Source organism: Cicer arietinum, chromosome 6 (genome assembly GCF_000331145.2).
Source record: "Cicer arietinum cultivar CDC Frontier isolate Library 1 chromosome 6, Cicar.CDCFrontier_v2.0, whole genome shotgun sequence".
Lineage (NCBI taxonomy): Eukaryota > Viridiplantae > Streptophyta > Magnoliopsida > Fabales > Fabaceae > Cicer > Cicer arietinum.
The window spans coordinates 46809780-46831290 of record NC_021165.2 but is presented as its reverse complement, the minus strand read 5'-3'; the positions used below and the strand labels follow the sequence as shown (position 1 = coordinate 46831290).

The window sequence follows — 21511 nt, the reverse complement described above, 5'->3', positions numbered from 1 at the left end:
CAATAAGATATTAGATATGTAAATACAAAATAACCGTTTTTATGTACAATTGAAATCTTTGTCAAAAATATTTTTGAAATATGTACAGTAAAATTACATTGACTATTTGTGAAAAAACCCAAGAAAAACTAAGAGTAACATAATCCTCCAAACCATGTTGTCGAGCAGCACTTAATAGGAAAGGCTCACAAATCTTTCTCATCTCTCCATAATACCATGAACTTCCGCACTGCCAGATTACAGGTTTGAAAACCAAAAATGAAAAACATAAATAAAAAAAATCGTATTCTGGTTAAGAAAAATGAGCATTGATGGGTAAAGAAACCCTAAGCCAAAACCTTTCAGTTGTAATCCTCACTCCACATCAACAGACATATCTCACCTGTAACATAATCAACAAAACTAGACAGTCTAACTCCAAAAAAGAAATGTAATTAAAATAATTCACAGTCCCAGCCAAAACAAACCTGAGACTTGATCCACTACACTACAGAAAACAGGTCCATATTTCAATGCAATGTGTGGCAATCAAGCCAGAAATTAAAATCAAAATAATAATAAATTTAAATGAAGAAATAAAATTGACTATATTTAACCACAAGTTAAAAACTAATAATCGTGTATCTAGTTTCGCAAAACATCTCTACAACACCTTACAAACATCAAAAGTCCAACCTACTGACACTAAACATGATCAACCGAAGAAAATTATTCAAATAACTGACGCAAATGTGGAATAGGAAGAACAGTGAATTAAAATCTAAATAATAGGTGCAGAACATTATAATAATTATTGTGTCGAAACAAACTATTAAAGTGGAATAGGCACAACAGTGAATTAAAAATGATTGTTTTTACCGAAGGGTATGTGAACTGAACTTCTTCATGCCACGATTTCCATAGCAAACCACACAATCATAGGCTATCTCTTTGTTCTGATGATATGCAACATGGTTTAAAGAATTATGCTACTCTTCAATCTTTTTTCTTGGTTTTTCTCCCAAATTTTCCAGAATCATGTAAACTTTTGCACTGTAAGAATACAAATCAAAAACCCAAATGTAGAACAAATATTTGTAAGAAAAAAGATGTATTAATGATAAGAACTAAGAAAACGACTAAGGCTCAACTTTCCAATTATACCAACCAACTCTTACCACACACACCAATAGACTCATCTGACCAGAAACAGTGGAAATCATAAGAGAGTAAATTGAGAAAACTGGTCAGGTTGATAGGAATTGACCGAGAAGAAATCAAATGGACATAATTTATAATAATATAGGGTACCAAATTAAAACTAAGGCTTGTTACTCTACACATAATGTTATTGTGTCGAAACAAACTATACTGCAAAAACAAAGTTCATATTTCAATTCCACGTGTACGGCGATGAAATCCAGAGCTAAATCAAAACTCAGAATCAAGAAAACAGAAAATAATCAAAATACAATACATGAAATATCATACAAAAGCAAGATAGAAACAAAAGGAATAACATGTTCATAGATTTAACTATCCTGCAACACCAAAAAGGAAACAACAAATCAACCAAATTACGCTTTTAGAATTGATTGAAAGAGAATTATTGAAAACAAATTGAATTTACAAGAGATCACCAAATAAAACATCAAAGCACACTCCATGTAGAACATTTTAGTTTCACAAATCGCGCTGCAAAAAAATATTATCAGAATTATATTCTTTTTTTTTTCTGAACAAAACCAGAAATTAAAAAATGAAGAACGACTAATTGAAGAAATTTGATTATTATATCTGGAGCAGTTCCCCATCTTATCCAATCTATTGAGAATCACAATTGTCTTCCTTTTTAAGAGCATACATTGATTATTCTTATGTATCACAATTGACATTGACGTAAAAGAATAATTAGAAGAGCAAATGAACAAAGATCTAACAACTCAATAATAGCAGCAGATATAATAAAAATAAGAACAGCAAACTCCGAATAAAACCGCAACCGGCAAACCAAAATAACCAGAGAGAAAAGAGGGAAAATAGAAAATATCAACCAGTGAGATAGGACCAGAAGGAATTGTGTTTTTCACATATTACCACCCCTACAAAATCAAAAAGGGAATAACAATTATAAATAAATGCTTTCTGAAGAAATTTGCTTTATCTAGGGCTTTCCCTTTCTTATCCATCCAACAAGGCTGAACGTTCTAGATATCAAAATTTCAACTCACTGCAAAACACAAAAATGCATGTCTTAAATTATCCTTTAATGACAAAGAAACATGAAAATTACATAGTCAAAGTAGAGATCGTTAAATGAAAGATTGACAACTATGAGGACACAACCAATTGTAAATTCCAAAGCTCCTATGCAAAATAAGGCTTTAGCCCTATACCAGAAGGAGTTCATATAACAAGTGTAAATTCCAGTGCAACTAGAGATAATACTTAGACTTTACCCTATACGAGAAGGAGTTCCATACAACTAGAGATAATACTATTATTCTTAACCTTACTCTTAAGTATCACAATTGACAGGAACATAGAAAAAACATATAACAAAGGAAGTGGCGAATCATCATAACAAAAAAAATATCAAACCAAGTTATTCTTACTTCCACATCCTCGATGAGTGAAAAGGTACACTCTAGAATCTTGTATGCTTCAATACTCTAGAATCTTGCTGAAACAAAAACAAAAAATCCGAAACCCCATGGCACTCCATCAAAGGACAAATATCCCAAAACAATAAGATATTAGATATGTAAATACAAAAACTAAGAAGAGTAACATAATCCTCCAAACCATGTTGTCGAGCAACAATTAATAGGAAAGGCTCACAAATCTTTCTCATCTCTCCATAATAGTATGAACTTCCGCACTGCCAGATTACAGGTTTGAAAACCAAAATTTAAAAAAATAAATAAAAAAAGTCGTATTCTGGTTAAGAAAAATGAGCATTGATGGGTAAAAAAACCCTAAGCCAAAACCTTTCAGTTGTAATCCTCACTCCACATCAACAGACATATCTCACCTGTAACATAATCAACAAAACTAGACAGTCAAACTCCAAAAAAGAAATGAAATGAAAATAATTCACAATCTCAGCCAAAACAAACCTGAGACTTGATCCACTACACTGCAGAAAACAAGTCCATATTTCAATTCAATATGTGGCAATCAAGCTAGAAATTAAAATCAAAATAATAATAAATTTCAATGAAGAAATAAGATTGACTATATTTAACCACAAGTTAAAAACTGATAATCGTGTATCTAGTTTCGCAAAACATCTCTATAACACCGTACAAACATCAGAAGTCCAACCTACTGACACTAAACATGATCAACCGAAGAAAATTAGTCAAATCACTGACCAAAAGTGGAATGCGACGAACAGTGAATTAAAATCTAAATAATAGCTACAGCTCATTAAAATAATAAAAGAAAAAACCTTTAAAATCTAAATAATAGCCCCATATCGAAACCAACAAGAACCAAATCAAGCCCCAAAATCAAGAAACCAAAATCAACAACCAGAAAAGAATAAGGATACAAAACAAGAAGATCAAACCAGCAAAAGATGTAACTAGAAGGAATTGAACCTGCAACAACAAAGATTAAACCAAAATCAAGAAAAATATGCTGACAAAATCAATAAAGAAATATTTAAATGAATAGAATTTATTAGAAGAAAAATATGTTTCGCACACTGCATAAAAACCGTTTCATAATTCAATTTGTATGTCTGGCGATCAAAGCACATAAATAAAAATATTAAATGAATTACTCATTGAAGAAAGAGGTTGAAAATCTATATTGGCTAATCTTTTGCAAAGGAATCGAGAAGTGTGGTTGCCACAATTAACGCCTAGGAAATATATGAACGGCCATCATGATATTATTGTACAAAGCAGAAAGGAACTCATCTCCAATTTCTCTAAATATATATTAATTATTGATCAACAATCTACAAATATAATTTGGCTTAAGTTGTCACTCGTCATTAAAGAGACTTCTAAAAACAGACATAGCAATTAAAATATCACAAATGAAACTAAATTAACTCTTTAAATAATTCAATTAGATAGACATCCATTTATCAAAGAAAAAAGACTTCATGTATTGTATATTGTAACTTACTTTGGATTCGCTTTTTATGTTTCATCATCATATTCCTGGACATATAAAATAAGTACATATAAATAAATGGAACCTAACCTCAATTTGCTGCTTCCTTAGTCATGCTCGAAGTTTGTTTTCTAAGTGAAAGAGTTTAAACCTTAGAATACGACAACGAATACAATTTATAAATGCTATCAACTACTTATATTTATTCATATTGTTTTTGAAAATTACAAACTAAGAAAATATTCAAATTTTTACATTCCAGTCATGCCTTGAAGAACTTTGTTAAACACTGCAAAACAGCAAAAAGTTGGGTTCAAAGTTCTTTTGATCAAAATTAATTAAATATAAATTATAACGAAAAAAAAAAATTTAAACTTCTTGTAAAAACCGTGATGAAAAAAAAAAAGGATTTTAGTGTAGGAAACAGTCATATTCTTGGAAGAAGTAAAAGGAAGTAAAGCACATATGTTTCCAAAGCTAGGAAGTATACTCCAAAATCGATATCCTACTCAATGTTTGGCCGAATCATAAATACTAAAGCATTTCTTATCTTATAAACACAAAAATAAATATTACCAACACCACATCATTTAAGCACAACTATGTAATTCAACAAAAATTACATTTCGATACAATGACAAGTTTTATCCTAAAGGCTTCACATCCATGATAATGTATATATTCCAATGCCTTCACATCCCACATTACATTCAAAGTTATATCCAATTGAACTTGATACTAACACCAAAGATGTCGCAATCCCTATCCTTAAGATTAAAATCTGTAAATAAAAATAATGTCTCAATGAACAAGTTTGATTTATCTGGCGGTTTTCCTTTTTCTAATCCATGCATAGTATCAAAAAAGGCTCTAAATGTCCAAACATCAACTCTTTCTATTAAACAGATGAACACAAATGTCTCATATTATCTTTGAAAGAAATGTACATGCACTTCAGAATCATAAATAATAACCGAATAACTCATAGAAGAAAGAGGTTGATAATCTTACCGGCTAATCTTAAGCAAAGGAATCGAGAAGTGTGGTTGCCGCAATTAAAGCCTAGGAAATATATGAACGACCATCATGACATGATTGTACAAAGCAGAAAGGAACTCATCTCCAATTTCTCTACATCAGAGGGAGAACTAAAAAGGTGGTGAGTGACAAGAAGGAAAATACTTCACATCAAACCCATGTAACACCAAAATGATACATGTACGGGGGAAATATGTTCACCAAGAAAAAAGATGACAGGCTCACCAAGTCATCCCAAATTTTACATTATTGTGTAACTGTCATAATACAATCAAAAATCCAAATATAGAACAAACATTTTTTATGGAAAAAGTAGTATTAATGGTACGACAACTTTTAAAGCTCAACTTTTCAATTATAACTATCAACTCTTACCACATACCAATAGACTTATCTTACCTGAAACAGTTAAAATCATAATAGAAACCAGAAAATAAACAAAATACAGAACATGAAAGATCAAACAAGAGGAAGATAGAACTAAAAGGAATCACATGTTCATAGATTACCTAGCTTGCAACACCAAAGAGAAAATAACAAATAAAAAAAATACACTTTCAGCATAGATAAAGAATTATTGAAAACAAAAAGCATATTCTTGAGATTTCCAAATAAAAAATGCAGGCTCCACTCCAAAAAGAACGTTATCAAATTGACAAACCAAGATGCAAAAAACATGTGCACAGTCATATTCCTATTTATACTGAACAAAGCAAAATTAAAAATAAATGTAGAACAACTAATTTTAGAAGTTTGATTTTCTATCTGGAGTCATTCTCAGTCTTAACTGTAGTATTGAGACACACAACATTTTAGATATCGAGGAATCAGCTAGCTGAAAAACGTCTCGATTTTCGAATGCATAATTATATCCAACAACTATATAAACAATCAAACGAAGAAAAAAATTCAATTTCAAAAAATTGAAATAAAAGAAGAATATGAAGAGCAAACAATCAAAGCCCCAAAAACTCAATAATAACAGCAAATACAATAATCATAGTAATAAAAGCAAACTTCAAACTCAAAACCAACAAGAACATAAACTAAACCTCATTCAGGAAACAAAAATAACCAAGGAGAAAGGAGTGAGAATAATAAAGATCAAACAGTAAGATAGAACCAGAAGGAATTGTGTGTTTCACATATTAGTTCTCCAGCAACACCAAACAGGGAAATAACAATTAGAAAAAAATTATCTCCGAATTAATACGGAAATACTGAAACCAAAAGAATAGAGTAGGGATCGCAAAATCAAAACCGAAGGCTCGATGCTATGAAAAACGTTGTCATTTTCATACACCAAGCTGCAGAAAATTACGTTTACGATTCATTAGTATGCCTTACGATCAAAATCTATAAGTATCATAAACGGCTCTAGATAAACTAAGCTTCAATTTTTTCTGTAAACAGATGAATGCATGTCTCAAATTATGTTTTGAAAGAAATTTACATGTATTTCAGAATCATATATACCGAAGCCCTCCCTAAACTTTTAATAAAAAACACATTAATCAATATTGCCAAATTACAATATCAGGACTACCATACCAGAATTAATAAATTCAAGGAGAAAAATCACCCACTAAATCCAAAGGCTTAAAGCATGTCCTTAAAATGTCCGCAACAGCTTTCACATCCAATGATCCATTAATAGACTCTCTTGTTGATAATCTCTGCCATCGCTTTCACTCTACATCCTCCTCGTGATACCCACACACGATGATCAAAGGACAAAAACATGAACAATTGAGTCAAAAGTAGAGACAACCAAATGAAAGAACAACGACTTTGACAAAATGACACAGTCAATTGTAGATTCTAGTCCTCCTATACAAAATTTCACAGCACCCCTACACCAAAGATCTTGTACTACTTGAGTGAGGGATGATATTATTATTTTTGTCCTTACTCTTATTCTTATATTTACATATCACAATTGACAATTATATACTAAAAAAAGATAACAAAAGGAATGGCAAATCAACAGTACAAAAAAGTGCCAAACCAAGTTATCTTGAATTCCACATTTTTCGGGAGGGCAAAGGTTCTAGAATCTTGTATGCTTCATATACTACATAATCTTGCTGAATCAGAAACACAAAAAATCTAACACCAGCAGGGCACTCCATCAAAGGACAAATATCCCAAAACAATTAGATATTAGATATGTAACGAAAGAAATGACTATTTTTACCGAAAGGTATGCGAAATGAACTTCTTCATGCCACGGTTTCCATAGCAAACCACACAATCACAGGCTATCTATTTGTTCTGATGATATGCAACATGGTTTGCAGAATTATGCTACTCTTCTATCTTTTTTCGTGGTTTTTCTCCCAAAATTTCCAGAATCATGTAAACTTTTGCACTGTAAGAATACAAATCAAAAACCCAAATGTAGAACAAACATTTGTAAGAAAAAACAAGTATTAATGATAAGAACTAAGAAAACCCCTAAGGCTCAACTTTTCAATTACACCAACCAACTCTTACCACACAAACCAATAGACGCATCTGACCGGAAACAGTGGAAATCAGAACAGAGTAAATCGATAAAACTGGTCTGGTTGATAGCAATTGACCGAGAAGAAATGAAATGGACATAATTTATAATAATATAGTATGGAGTACCAAATTAAAACTGAGGCTCGGTACTCTACGCAGAATGTTAATGTGTCCAAACAAACTATACTGCAAAAACAAAGTTCAAATTTCAATTCCACATGTACGGCGATGAAATCCAGAGCCAAATCAAAACTCAGAATCAAGAAAACAGAAAATAATCAAAATATAATACATGAAAGATCATACACAAGCAAGATAGAAACAAAAGGAATAACATGTTCATAGATTTAACTATCCTGTAACACCAAAAAGGAAACAACAAATCAACCAAAATACGTGTTTAGAATTGATTGACAGAGAATTATTGAAAACATAAAAAATTTACCAGAGATCCCAAAATAAAACATCAAAGCACACTCCATGTAGAACATTATTAGTTTCACAAATCGCGCTGCCGAAAAATATTCTCACAATTATAATATTTTTTCTTCTGAACAAAGCCATAAATTAAAAAATGAAAAACGACTAACTAAAGAAATTTGATTATTATATCTGGAGCAGTTCTCCATCTTATCCAATCTATTGAGAATCACAATTGTCTTCCTTTTTAAGAGCATACCTACCTTGATTATTCTTGTGTATCACAATTGACATTGACGTAAAAGAATAATCAGAAGAGCGAACAAAGAAAGATCTAACAACTCAATAATAGCAGCATATATAATTAAAATGAGAACAACAAACTCTGAATAAAACCTCAACCGGGAAACCAAAATAACCAGGGAGAAAAGAGGGAAAATGAAAATATCAACCAGTAAGATAGGACCAAAAGGAATTGTGTTTCACATATTACCACCCCTGTAAAATCAAAAGGAGAATAACAATTAGAAATAAATTCCTTCAGAATTGATAAGGAAATACTGAAACAAAAAGATAATACTCGAGATCACTCAATCAAAACTCAAGGCTCGATACTTCGACGAAGGTTATCATATTGACAAACCACACTGCAGGAAAATAAGTTCACAATTCATTTGTATGTTTTGCGATCAACATCCAGAAATAACAATAATAATGACTCCGAAGAAATTTGATTTATCTAGGGCTTTCCCTTTCTTATCCATCCAACAAGGCTCAACGTTTTAGATATCTAAACTTCAACCCACTGCAAAACACATAAATTGTGTTTCACATATTACAACCCCTGCAAAATCAAAAGGGGAATAACAATTAGAAATAAATGCTTTCAGAATCGATAAGAAAATACTGAAACAAAAAGATAATACTAGAGATCATCAGAACAAAAAAATGCAAAACCAAGTTATTCTTACTTCCACATCCTCGATGAGTGAAAAGGTACACTCTAGAATCTTGTATGCTTCAATACTCTAGAATCTTGCTGAAACAGCAACACAAAAAATCCGAAACCCCATGGCACTCCATCAAAAGACAAATATCCCAAAACAATAAGATATTAGATATGTAAATACAAAATGACCATTTTTATATACAAGTGAAATATTTGTGAAAAATATTTTTGAAATACGTACAATAAAATTACATTGACTATTTGTGAAAAAACCCAAGAAAAACAAAGAGTAACATAATTCTCCAAACCATGTTGTCGAGCAGCATTTAATAGGAAAGGCTCACATATCATTCTCATCTCTCCATAATAGTATGAACTTCCGCACTGCCAGATTACAGGTTTGAAAACCAAAATTTAAAAAAATAAATAAAAAAAAGTCGTATTCTGGTTAAGAAAAATGAGCATTGATGGGTAAAGAAACCCTAAGCCAAAACCTTTCAATTGTAATCCTCACTCCACATCAATAGACATATCTCACCTGTAACATAATCAACAAAACTAGACAGTCTAACTCCAAAAAAGAAATGTAAGGAAAATAATTCACAATCCCAGCCAAAACAAACTTGAGACTTGATCCACTACACTACAGAAAGCAGGTCCATATTTCAATTCAATGTGTGGCAATCAAGCCTGAAATTAAAATCAAAATAATAATAAATTTAAATGAAGAAATAAAATTGACTATATTTAACCACGAGTTAAAAACTAATAATCGTGTATCTAGTTTCGCAAAACATCTCTACAACACCTTACAAACATCAGAAGTCCAACCTACTGACACTAAACATGATCAACCGAAGAAAATTATTGAAATAACTGACGCAAAAGTGGAATAGGAAGAACAGTGAATTGAAATCTAAATAATAGGTGCAGAACATTAAAATAATTAGAAAAACCGTTAAAATCTAAATAATAGCCGCATATCGAAACCAGCAAGAACCAAATCAAGCCCCAAAATCAACAACCAGAAAAGAATAAGAATACAAAACAAGAAGATCAAACCAGCCAAAGATATAACCAGAAGGAATTGAACCTGCAACAACAAAGATTAAACCACAATCAAGATAAATATGCTGACAAAATCAATAAAGAAATATTTAAATGAATTGAACTTATTAGAAGAAAAATATGCTTCGCACACACCACACAAAAACAGGTTCATAATTCAATTTGTATGTCTGGCAATCAAAGCACATAAATAAAAATAATAAATGAATAACTCGTTGAAGTAAGAGGTTTATAATCTTACTAGCTAATCTTTTGCAAAAGAATCGAGAAGTGTGGTTTTCCCAATTAACGTCTAGGAAATATAAGAACGGTCATCATGACATTATTGTACAAAGTAGAAAGGAACTCATTTCCAATTTCTTTAAATATATATTAATTATTGATCAACAATCTACAAATATAATTTGGCTTAAGTTGTCACCCGTCATTAAAGAGACTTCTAAAAACAGACATAGCAATACAAGAAACTAAATTAACTCTTTAAAAAAGTCAATTAGATAGACATCCATTTATCAAAGAAAAAAGACTTTATGTATTGTATATTGTAACTTACTTTGGATTCGCTTTTTATGGTTCATCATCATTTTCCTGGACATAAAAAATAAGTACATATAAATAATTGGAACCTAACCTCAATTTGTTGCTTCCTTAGTCATGCTCTAAGTTTCTTTTCTAAGTGAATGAGTTCAAACCTTAGAATACTACAACGAACACAATTTATAAATGCCAAAAACTACTTATATTTATTCATATTGTTTTTTAAAATTAAAACCTAAGAAAATATTCAAATTTTTACATTCAAGCCATGCCTTGAAGAATTTTGATAAACACTGCAAAACAGCAAAAAAAAATTAGGTTCAAAATTCTTTTAATCAAAATTAATTAAATATAAATTATAACGAAATAAAATTTAGACATCTTGTAAAAACCGTGATAAGAAAGAAAAAAAAAAAAAAAAAGGATTTCAGTGTAGGAAGTATACTCCAAAATCGATATCCTACCCAATGTTTGGAAGAATCATAAAATACTAAAACATTTCTTATCTTGATAAACAAAAAAATAAATATCACCAACACCACATCATATAAGCACAACTATTTAATTCAACAAAAATTACATTTTGATACAATGACAAGTTTTATCCTAAAGGCTTCACATCCTTCATAATGTATGTCAGCCAATGCCTTCACATCCCACATTACATTCAAAGTTATATCCGATTGAACTTGATACTAACGCCACAGATGTCGCAGTCCATATCCTTAAGATCAAAATCTGTAAATAAAAATAATGTCGCAATGAAGAAGTTTGATTTATCTGGCAGTTTTCGTTTTTCTAATCCATGCATAGTATCAAAAAATGCTCTAAATGTCCAAACATCAACTCTTTCTATTAAACAGATGAACACATGTCTCAAATTGTCTTTGAAAGAAATGTACATGCACTTCATAATCATAAATAATAAACGAATAACTCATAGAAGAAAGAGGTTGATAATGTTACCGGCTAATCTTTCGCAAAGGAATCGAGAAGTGTAGTTGCCGCAATTAAAGCCTAGGAAATATATGAACGGCCATCATGACATTATTGTACAAAGCAGAACGGAACTCATCTCCAATTTCTCTACATCAAAGGGAGAACTAAAAAGGTGGTGAGTGACAAAGAAGGAAAATATTTCACATCAAACTCACGTAACACCAAAATGATACATGTACGGAGGAAATATGTTGTTACAAATAGATGCACAAAAAAACAAGAAAAAAGATGACAGGCTCACCAAGTCATCCCAATTTTTCCATAACTGTGTAAGCTTTTGCACTGTCATAATACAATCAAAAACCCAAATGTAGAACAAACATTTGTATGCAAAAAGTAGTATTAATGGTAAGACAACCTTTAAAGCTCAACTTTTCAATTATAACTACCAACTCTTACCATACACCCAAAGACTTATCTTACCTGAAATAGTGAAAATCATAATAGAGTAAAGAAACCAGAAAATAATCAGAATACAGAACATGAAAGATCAAACAAGAGGAAGATAGAATCAAAAGGAATCACATGTTCATAGATAACTTAGCTTGCAACACCAAAGAGTTATTGAAAACAAAATCCATATGCTAGAGATTACCAAATAAAAAATGAAGCCTCCACTCCAAAAAGAAAGTTATCAAATTGACAAACCAGGATGCAAAAAACATGCGCACAATCATATTCTTATTTCTACTGATCAAAGCAAAATTAAAAATAATTGAAGAACGACTAATTTTAGAAGTTTGATTTTCTATATGGAGCCATTCTCCGTCTTAACTGTAGTATTGAGAATCACAAAACATTGTAGATATCGAGGAATCAACTAGCTGAAAAATGTCTCGATTTTCGAATGCATAATTATATCCAAAAACTATATAAACAATCAAACGAAGAAAAAAATTCAAATTCAAAAAATTGACATAAAACAAGAATTGGAAGAGCAAACAATCAAAGCACTAAAAACACAATAATAACAGCAAATACAATAATCATAGTAATAAAAGCAAACTTCAAGCTCAAAACCAGCAAGAACATAAATAAAACCTCATTCAGGAAACCAAAATAACCAAGGAGAAAATAGTGAAAATAATAAAGATCAAACAGTAAGATAGAACCAGAAGGAATTGTGTTTTACTTCTCCAGCAACACCAAACAGGGAAATAACAATTAGAAAAAAATTCTCTCCGAATCAATACGGAAATACTGAAACCAAAAGAATATAGTAGGGATCACAAAATCAAAACTGAAGCCTCGATGCTATGAAGAACGTTGTCATTTTCATACACCAAGCTGCACAAAATTAAGTTAACGATTCATCAGTACGCCTTACCATCAAAGTCTGTTTCAATTCTTACTGTAAACAGATGAACGAATGTTTCAAATTATCTTTTGAAAGAAATGTACATGTAATTTTCATACACCAAGCTGCACATAATTAAGTTAACGATTCATTAGTACGCCTTACCATCAAAGTCTGTAATTAATCCATGCATTAAGTATCAAAAAAGGCTCTAGATGAACTAAGTTTCAATTCTTACTGTAAACAGATGAACGCATGTGTCAAATTATCTTTTGAAAGAAATGTACATGTAATTTTCATACACCAAGCTGCACATAATTAAGTTAACGATTCACTAGTACGCCTTACCATCAAAGTCCGTAATTAATCCATGCATTAAGTATCAAAAAAGGCTCTAGATGAACTAAGTTTCAATTCTTGTTGTAAACAGATAAACGCATGTCTCAAATTATCTTTTGAAAGAAATGTACGTGTATTTCAAAATCATATATACTGAAGCCCTCCTTAAACTTTTAATAAAAAACACATTAATCAGTATTGCCAAATGAAAATATCAGGATACCCATTCCAGAATTAATAAATTCAAGGAGAAAAATCACCCACTAAATCCAAAGGCTCAAAACATGTCCTTAAAATGTTTGCAACAGCTTTCACATCCAATGATACATTAATATGCTCTCTTTTGATAATCTATGACATGGCTTTCACTCTACATCCTCCTCGTGATACCAACACATGATGATAAAAAGACAAAAACGTGAACAATTTAGTCAAAAGTAGAGACAACCAAATGAAAGAACAACGACTTTGATAATATAACAGTCAATTGTAGATTCTAGTCCTCCAACCCAAAATTTAACAGCTACGTTGTTTGATCTAGTTCTAGAATCTTGTATGCTTCAAACACTACATAATCTTGCTGAAACAGAAACACAAAAAATCCAACACCAGTAGGGCACTCCATCAAAGGACAAATATTCCTAAACAATAAAATATTAGACACGTAAAGAAAAAAATGATTGTTTTTACCGAAGGGTATGTGAACTGAACTTCTTCACTCAAACATAGGCGCTATCTCTTTGTTCTGATGATATGCAACATGATTTGCAGAACTATGCTACTCTTCAATCTTTTTTCTTGGTTTTTCTCCCAAATTTTCCAGATCATGTAAACTTTTGCACTGTAAGAATACAAATCCAAAACCCAAATGTAGAACAAACATTTGTAAGAAAAAAGAAGTCTTAATGATAAGAACTAAGAAAACCCCTAAGGCTCAACTTTTCAATTATACCAACCAACTCTTACAACACACACCAATAAACTCATCCGACCGGAAACAGTGGAAATCATAAGAGAGTAAATTGAGAAAACTGGTCTGCTTGATAGGAATTGACCGAGAAGAAATGAAATGGACATAATTTATAATAATATAGTATAGGGTACCAAATTAAAACTAAAGCTTGGTACTCTACACATAATGTTAATGTGTGGAAACAAACAAAGTTCATATTTCAATTCCACGTGTACAGCGATGAAATCCAGAGCCAAATCAAAACTCAGAATCAAGAAAACAAAAAATAATCAAAATACAATACATGAAAGATCATACAAAACCAAGATAGAAACAAAAGGAATAACATGTTCATAGATTTAAATATCCTGCAACACCAAAAAGGAAACAACAACTCAACCAAAATACGCTTTTAGAATTGATTGATAGAGAATTATTGAAAACGAAAAGAATTTACTAGAGATTACCAAATCAAACATCAAAGCACACTCCATGTAGAACATTATTAGTTTGACAAATCGCGCTGCAGAAAAATATTCTCACAATTATTTTCTTTTTTCTTCTGATCAAAGCCTGAAATTAAAAAATGAAGAATGACTAATTGAAGAAATTTGATTATTATATCTGGAGCAGTTCTCCGTCTTATCCATTCTATTGAGAATCACAATTGTCTTCCTTTTTAAGAGCATACCTTGATTATTCTTATGTATCACAATTGACATTGACGTAAAAGAAGAATTAGAAGAGCAAACAAACAAAGATCTAACAACTCAATAATATAGGCAGATATATTTAAAATAAGAACAACAAACTCCGAATAAAACCTCAACCGGGAAACCAAAATCACCAGGGAGAAAAGAGGGAAAATAGAATATATCAACCAGTATGATAGGACCAGAAGGAATTGTGTGTTTCACATATTACCACCGCTGCAAAATCAAAAGGGGAATAACAATTAGAAATAGATGCTTTCAGAATCGATAAGGAAATACTGAAACAAAAAGATAATACTAGATATCACCCAACCAAAACTCAAGGCTTGATACTTCGAATAAGGTTATCATATGGACAAACCACACTGCAGAAAAATAAGTTCACAATTCATTTGTATGTTTTGCGATCAACATCCAAAAATAAAAATTATAATGACACTGAAGAAATTTGATTTATCTAGGGCTTTCCCCTTTCTTATCCATCCAACAAGGCTCAACGTTTTAGATATCTAAACTTCAACTCACTGCGAAACACATAAATGCATGTCTTAAATTATCCTTGAAAAAGATGTCCATGCACTTCAGAACCTCTCTTACAAATACAGTAAAAAACACAAAAATCAACATCGCCACATTACAATATCATACGATATCCCATTTTAGAATTCCAGAATAAACACATTCAAGGAGAAAAATGACCCATTAAATCCAAAGGCATGTCCTTGATAATGTCTACAACAGCTGCCACATCCCATGGTACATTTGGCTCTCTCCGTAGCAAAAGCACGTCCTTGATAATCTATGCGATGGCTTTCACTGTCAACATCCCCCTGTGACATCCACACATAGCTCTCAAAAGATCGAGAAAACAAGTCTTAAAAGACTAAGAAACCAGAAAATAACATAGTCAAAGTAGAGATCACCAAATGAAAGAACAACAATCGTGATAATATAGGACACAACCAATTGTATATTCCAGAGCTCCTATGCAAAATTAGGCTTTACCCCTATACCACAAGGAGTTCATTAACCAATTTTAGATTCCAGTGCTCCAATGCAAAATTAGACTTTACCCCTATACTAGAAGGAATTCATGTACACCTAGAGATAATACTATTATTCTTAACCTTACTCCTAAGTATCACAATTGACAAGAAAATAGAAACAAATATGACAAAGGAAGTGGCAAATCAACAGAACAAAAAAATGACAAACCAAGTTATCCTTAATTCCACATCCTCAGTGAGGGAAAATGTACACTCTAGAATCTTGTATGCTTCAACACTCTAGAATCTTGCTGAAACAGCAACACAAAAAATCCAAAACCAGCAGGGCACTCCATCAAAGGACAAATATCCCAAAACAATAAGATATTAGATATGTAAGTACAAAATGACCGTTTTTATCCTAAGGGTGTGTGAGAACTGAACCTCTTCCTGCCTCGAGTTCCACAGCAAACTACACAGTCATAGGCTATCTCCCCTGTAACTTCCACACAGGAAACTCAAAGGAACTGACAAAAAGTATATGCTGAGTATCAAACAAATAATGAAATGTGAAGATTCTTAGTAAAGATGGCCGAATTAAAAGCTAGCAACAGCTAAAAGTATACGACACAGCCTGCAAGAGCTTATGAATCATTGGAACAAATTTCCATCCAACTTGCAAGATCATGTACTCCATATGAAATGACACAATTTTGGCTTCTTCTTACTACAGATGAGTCCTTGGTCCACTGTAACAAAGAGGATATCTTTTTAGGAGTATCATTGTAAATCACAAATAACCACAAAAACAACTAATGAGTAAAAGACGATAACAGAAACCTCTCCCAACAAAGTTGTCCCAGCAAACAGATAATCAGAATGATTACGCTGTGACAAATAGCATAATTCTCCAAACCAAGTCGCCAATTAGATAGGCTCACCAAACTGTCTCAGTCTCTCCAAAACCACCAACACCAAGCCGAAAATTTCACAAGTGGAAATCATAAAGGAGTAAATCAAGAACACTAGCAATAAAAACTCACAGATGAAATGAAAATGATTCACAATCCAAGAAGAGTGTACAAAAGTAAACCTGAGGCTTGATACTACACAAAACGTTATTTTACTTCAAAACACCCTTCACTGCAGAAAACGGGTTCGTGTTTCAATTCACATGTATGGAGATCAAAACATTCAAAGCCATAATAGGAAAATAACACAATTCAATGATAGAAATTAAATTCAGTAAATTCAACCAGGGGTGATGAATGATGACCATGTCTTGCAAAACGTCTAAAAACAGAAAACTCGCATCAAGACTCCCAACGAACTCAAAAATAGCAGCAGATCATGCAAATAAGAAAAACAAACTCAATGAAAGAAACCAGCAAGAACAAAATCAAGAACCTATATGATAAAGGATAAGAGAATAAGAATACAAAACATCAAGATCAAACAAGAGGAAGATAGAACCAAGAAGGAATCGTGTGTTCACAGATTACCTCTCCTGCAACACCGAAGATGAACAAAATCAACAATGAAAACAGAAATATTTAAACGAAAAAATTTACTTAAAGAAAATATGCTCTCAGAATCTAAAAAGAAAGATTGAAACATGTGAAATTCTTGATATCAACAATCTAAGAAGAAACATATCAGTACGCAAATCCATAAGGATCTCCTTTAATAGAAAACCCTGAAATCGAGCCATCAAGAAGCAAGCAATCGGAGCAAAGGATATCAAGAACGAGTAGAAGAAATCGAAATCGGAGCAACGGATATCAAAGGGCTAGAAAAAATTGGAATCAAGAAGTCGAATTCATCACAAACGAGTTAAACACAAAACAAGAACAAACAATATAGAACACGTTTACTCTATGGTTTGAGAGAAAAGTATATATAGAAAGAAGGCAAGGTCGGGATAGACGGCTGAGATAACGCGGATGGCGAATGGTTTATGTGTAATTAAAATTTTAAAAGATTTCTAGATATGAATGGTTTAAAAATTTAAAATAACATAACAATAAATAAATAAAAGGTAATTTCTCCTTAATTTTCTTACATAATTTAAAATATTTTTTTTATAAGTTAGATATATTACCCATTATTATTTTATTTTTTAAAAGTTATATTATCGATTAGGCACATGATTATCTTGTTATTAATTTAAGTCAAAAAATTAAAGAACTGTTTTTCAGGGATGAAAGTTATCAAACTTAAATAACATATTTTCATTTACAACTCTAAATATAATTTTATAATAGAAAAATAGGTTAATATTATCATATTTTCATTTACAACTCTAAATATAATTTTATAATAGAAAAATATGTTAATATTATGTTTGGATTCTCCTTGAAAATTAATTCTATAAATTTAATTTTACTCCAAATCCATGTTTAGTCAAAAATAATATAATATTTTTTTTTTTAATTGTCAATTTCATGCCTAGAAGTATACAAAAAGCTTCATACTCATTTTGTCACTAAATGCAAAATATATTAACCGCAAAATTCACATTATATTACAATAAAATATATATTTTTTTAGTAAATACATATTTAAAAATGTATTTGGTTATATTACCCAAACAAATTTTAATTTTATAAAATGAAGATTGTATAAAAAATATCCAAACATAAATTATGTTAAAGAAATTTTAATTTTAACTAAAAAAACATTTGCAAAATCAAATTTACTTAAAAGTACATTTACAAACGTTAATCCAAACACATACTATGTACGTTAATAAACTTACAAATAAAAATTTGAATTAATTAATACACTTTTAGATCAAATATAATTTTTTTTAATTATATCTATATTTTATATCTATATCTATATAACATATAATAGAAAGTTACTGTGAAGGAAAGTTATGAAATATAACATGCTTACCATAATTTTCTATAACATGCTTACCTCATTTTGAACCCACAACACCCCTTTTCTTTTATTTAATCGTGTAAGTGATGTTTATTAAGGTAACAAATAAAATAAATGAAAATTTTAGAATTTTAATTTATCATCGACAAACAAATAAAAGGTACCTATATTAACATTATTTGAAATCGATTTTATTAAATAATTTTAATATATTTGCGTATAATCATTCAAAATTAATTACATTGATATAGAACCTAACTTAAATATTATTTTTATTTAAATTTAAATAAATAAATAGCAACTAAAATTAATCTATACAAGGAATTTACTTGAATCAAAAGAATCCAAAAAGAATCTAAATTTAAATTTTCAATTTCAATTTATTAAACATCCATAAATAGATGGTTGGCCTTGGCCTGAGATGGAGAAACGAGTGGGTAAGTAGAAAATACCGAGAAACAACTCTCTCAAAGCTCTAGGGGAAGCTCAATGCGAGTATTTTGTCTAGTCTTCTCCTCTGCTCTGACTTTGGTTCATGTGCCTTATCCAGTTTCAATGAAGAAAAACTAGCGGAATGCATTTTTCCAAACTGAAGCCCATTCCTTGTGCTCAAGTCAACTAATTAAACAAATAAGACTCAAAGAAGGAGATGCGAGAGCATAAATTTCTTATTGACCAAGGTAAAGGCATTTCTGCTTAGAGAGGGATCTGACATATTAAAAATATTTTAGGTTAACACATCGTCTTTAGTTCATGGGTTGACGATTATGAGAAGAAAAGGCTCTAACAAGAGTTTCAAAAGAAAGATTGGGCCATGGATTGGATGAGGGAAGGACATGGAAGTTGTCTTTTCTTGTCAGCCCTGTAACAAGGAAACCCATTCTATTTTGAATTATGAAGTTGAATGTATGTTTGATTTTTATTTTTCTTTACTTTACTAGGGTTTTGAACTTTCGCTATTGTTTGTTGTCGCATAGGCCTTGTCAGATATTTTCGATGGCAACCACAACACCAAGGTTCCTCCTTTTATCGTGTTTTTCCTCCCATTAATCTCATAAACCCTTTTTCTCTCACTAATAATGAACCTAAGAAAACGAAAAACCTTTGGAAAAGTGTTAGCCAACAATACAATGACATATCGTAAACAGAGACAACATCATAAACTTAGGCTTCATACATAACCATGGAGGTGGGTTATAAATCAAAAAAATCACAGGCCACTTGTTGTGTGAGATGCATTGAAGACCATGTGGATTCATTCCATCAGTAGAAAGTGCAAGTCGTAGATTTCTTGACTATCTCCAAAATCAGGATACTTGTGATCAGTTTTTGCCCATTGTGGAGAATCTGCAGGGTATCGAAACTTTTCATCTCTAATTCTTTCATCTGCATGTCATGTCAAGTGTTTTGAATCTTCTCCACTACGATAGATGCACTTAAATCTTGGTATTATAGGAAAATACCACCCGACTTTTGCTGGAGTAGATTTTTTCTTCTTATATCGAGAGACGTTGCATTTCGGACACGCCTTTAGTAATTCATATTCATTTCAAAATAAAATGCAATCATCAGGACATGCATGAATCCTTTCGTAACTCATGCCAATAGAGCACAAAATTCGTTTAGCCTCATAGGTTTGACTGGGAAGTTCATTATCATCTAGCAACATATCTTTTAGGAGTGTTAATAATTATATAAAGTTTTTATCAGATCATCCATTAGTCGCTTTTAAGTTGTACAATTTTAATATCGCCGATAGTCTTGTGAATTTAGTACAACCATTATATAATAGTTTCTTTGCATCACTCAACAAACTCTCAAACATTTTCGGACAATCTCGAAGATCTTCTTCAACTACTTTTGCAATCTCTTCAACTCGGTCCCGCTCATATATATCTGTGTCGAAATCATCTAAAGCATATGTCGAACCATTCTCAAAATTAGTGCTCTATTTTTTTTTCTCACCATGTCTTATCCAACATGTATAGCTTTGATTAATTTCATGTCATACTAAATGTTCTTCCAATTGATATACTCTAACGCGATTTCCAAAACAACATTTTAAACAAGGACAAATGATTCGATTTGGGTCTTTTGCATTCTTCACTACAAACTCAACAAACTCCTTCACTCCATTGTCATACTCTTTTGACAATCGATTGACAGACATACATTTCCGGTCCATTTAATATGACCTATATGAATGCAGTGTTACACAAATGATAAGATACTGATAACATTATACCAATCTATAGTATATATAGTCTAATATTGGAAAATGGAAACTAAGGTTCAAGGTTATGCATACAAGTCTGATTTCAAAACAGAATAGATCGAACATATTTATAAAAAAAAACATATTTTATATGATATCAGGTAACAATTTATCTGATTTATTAGGTAACAATTTATATGATTTATCAAGGTTATGCCATCTATTATCAAGCAATATTTTATATGATTTATCAGGTAAAAATTTATCAGTTTTAGTGACAACAACAAATTAATAAATACAATACCTGAGACAACAATCACTCAAGGAAATGGGCGCACAGTAAAGGAGCAGTAGAGGAAGGTTCAGCGAGACGACACCACACAACATAGGAGGGTTTGCACAGTAGAGGAGAGGAGGGTTCGTAGGGTTAGGGAGATAACATATTAAATATGTTTTTATTTATTTAAAAGAAATTATTTTTATCAAATACGCAC

The 21511-nt window shown here is 31.2% G+C and overlaps 1 long non-coding RNA gene across 6 annotated transcripts in view; it reads right to left on the bottom strand.

The window, feature by feature from the left end:
• Positions 1-17852, bottom strand: part of LOC105852439 (uncharacterized) — a 41374-nt gene extending 23522 nt beyond the window's left edge. For 4 of the 6 annotated variants that reach the window (XR_012163490.1, XR_012163491.1, XR_012163492.1 and 1 more), the window contains exons 1-4: positions 11597-17845; positions 11211-11368; positions 9048-10681; positions 98-8920 (exon numbers count right to left, since the gene is read on the bottom strand). This is a non-coding gene — a long non-coding RNA (uncharacterized lncRNA). Of the gene's footprint in view, positions 1-97; positions 8921-9047; positions 10682-10908; positions 10924-11210; positions 11369-11596 lie in introns of those variants that run through there. The other 2 variants (XR_012163489.1, XR_012163494.1) reach the window with 2 other exon arrangements.
• Between the last annotated feature and the right edge of the window lie 3659 nt (positions 17853-21511).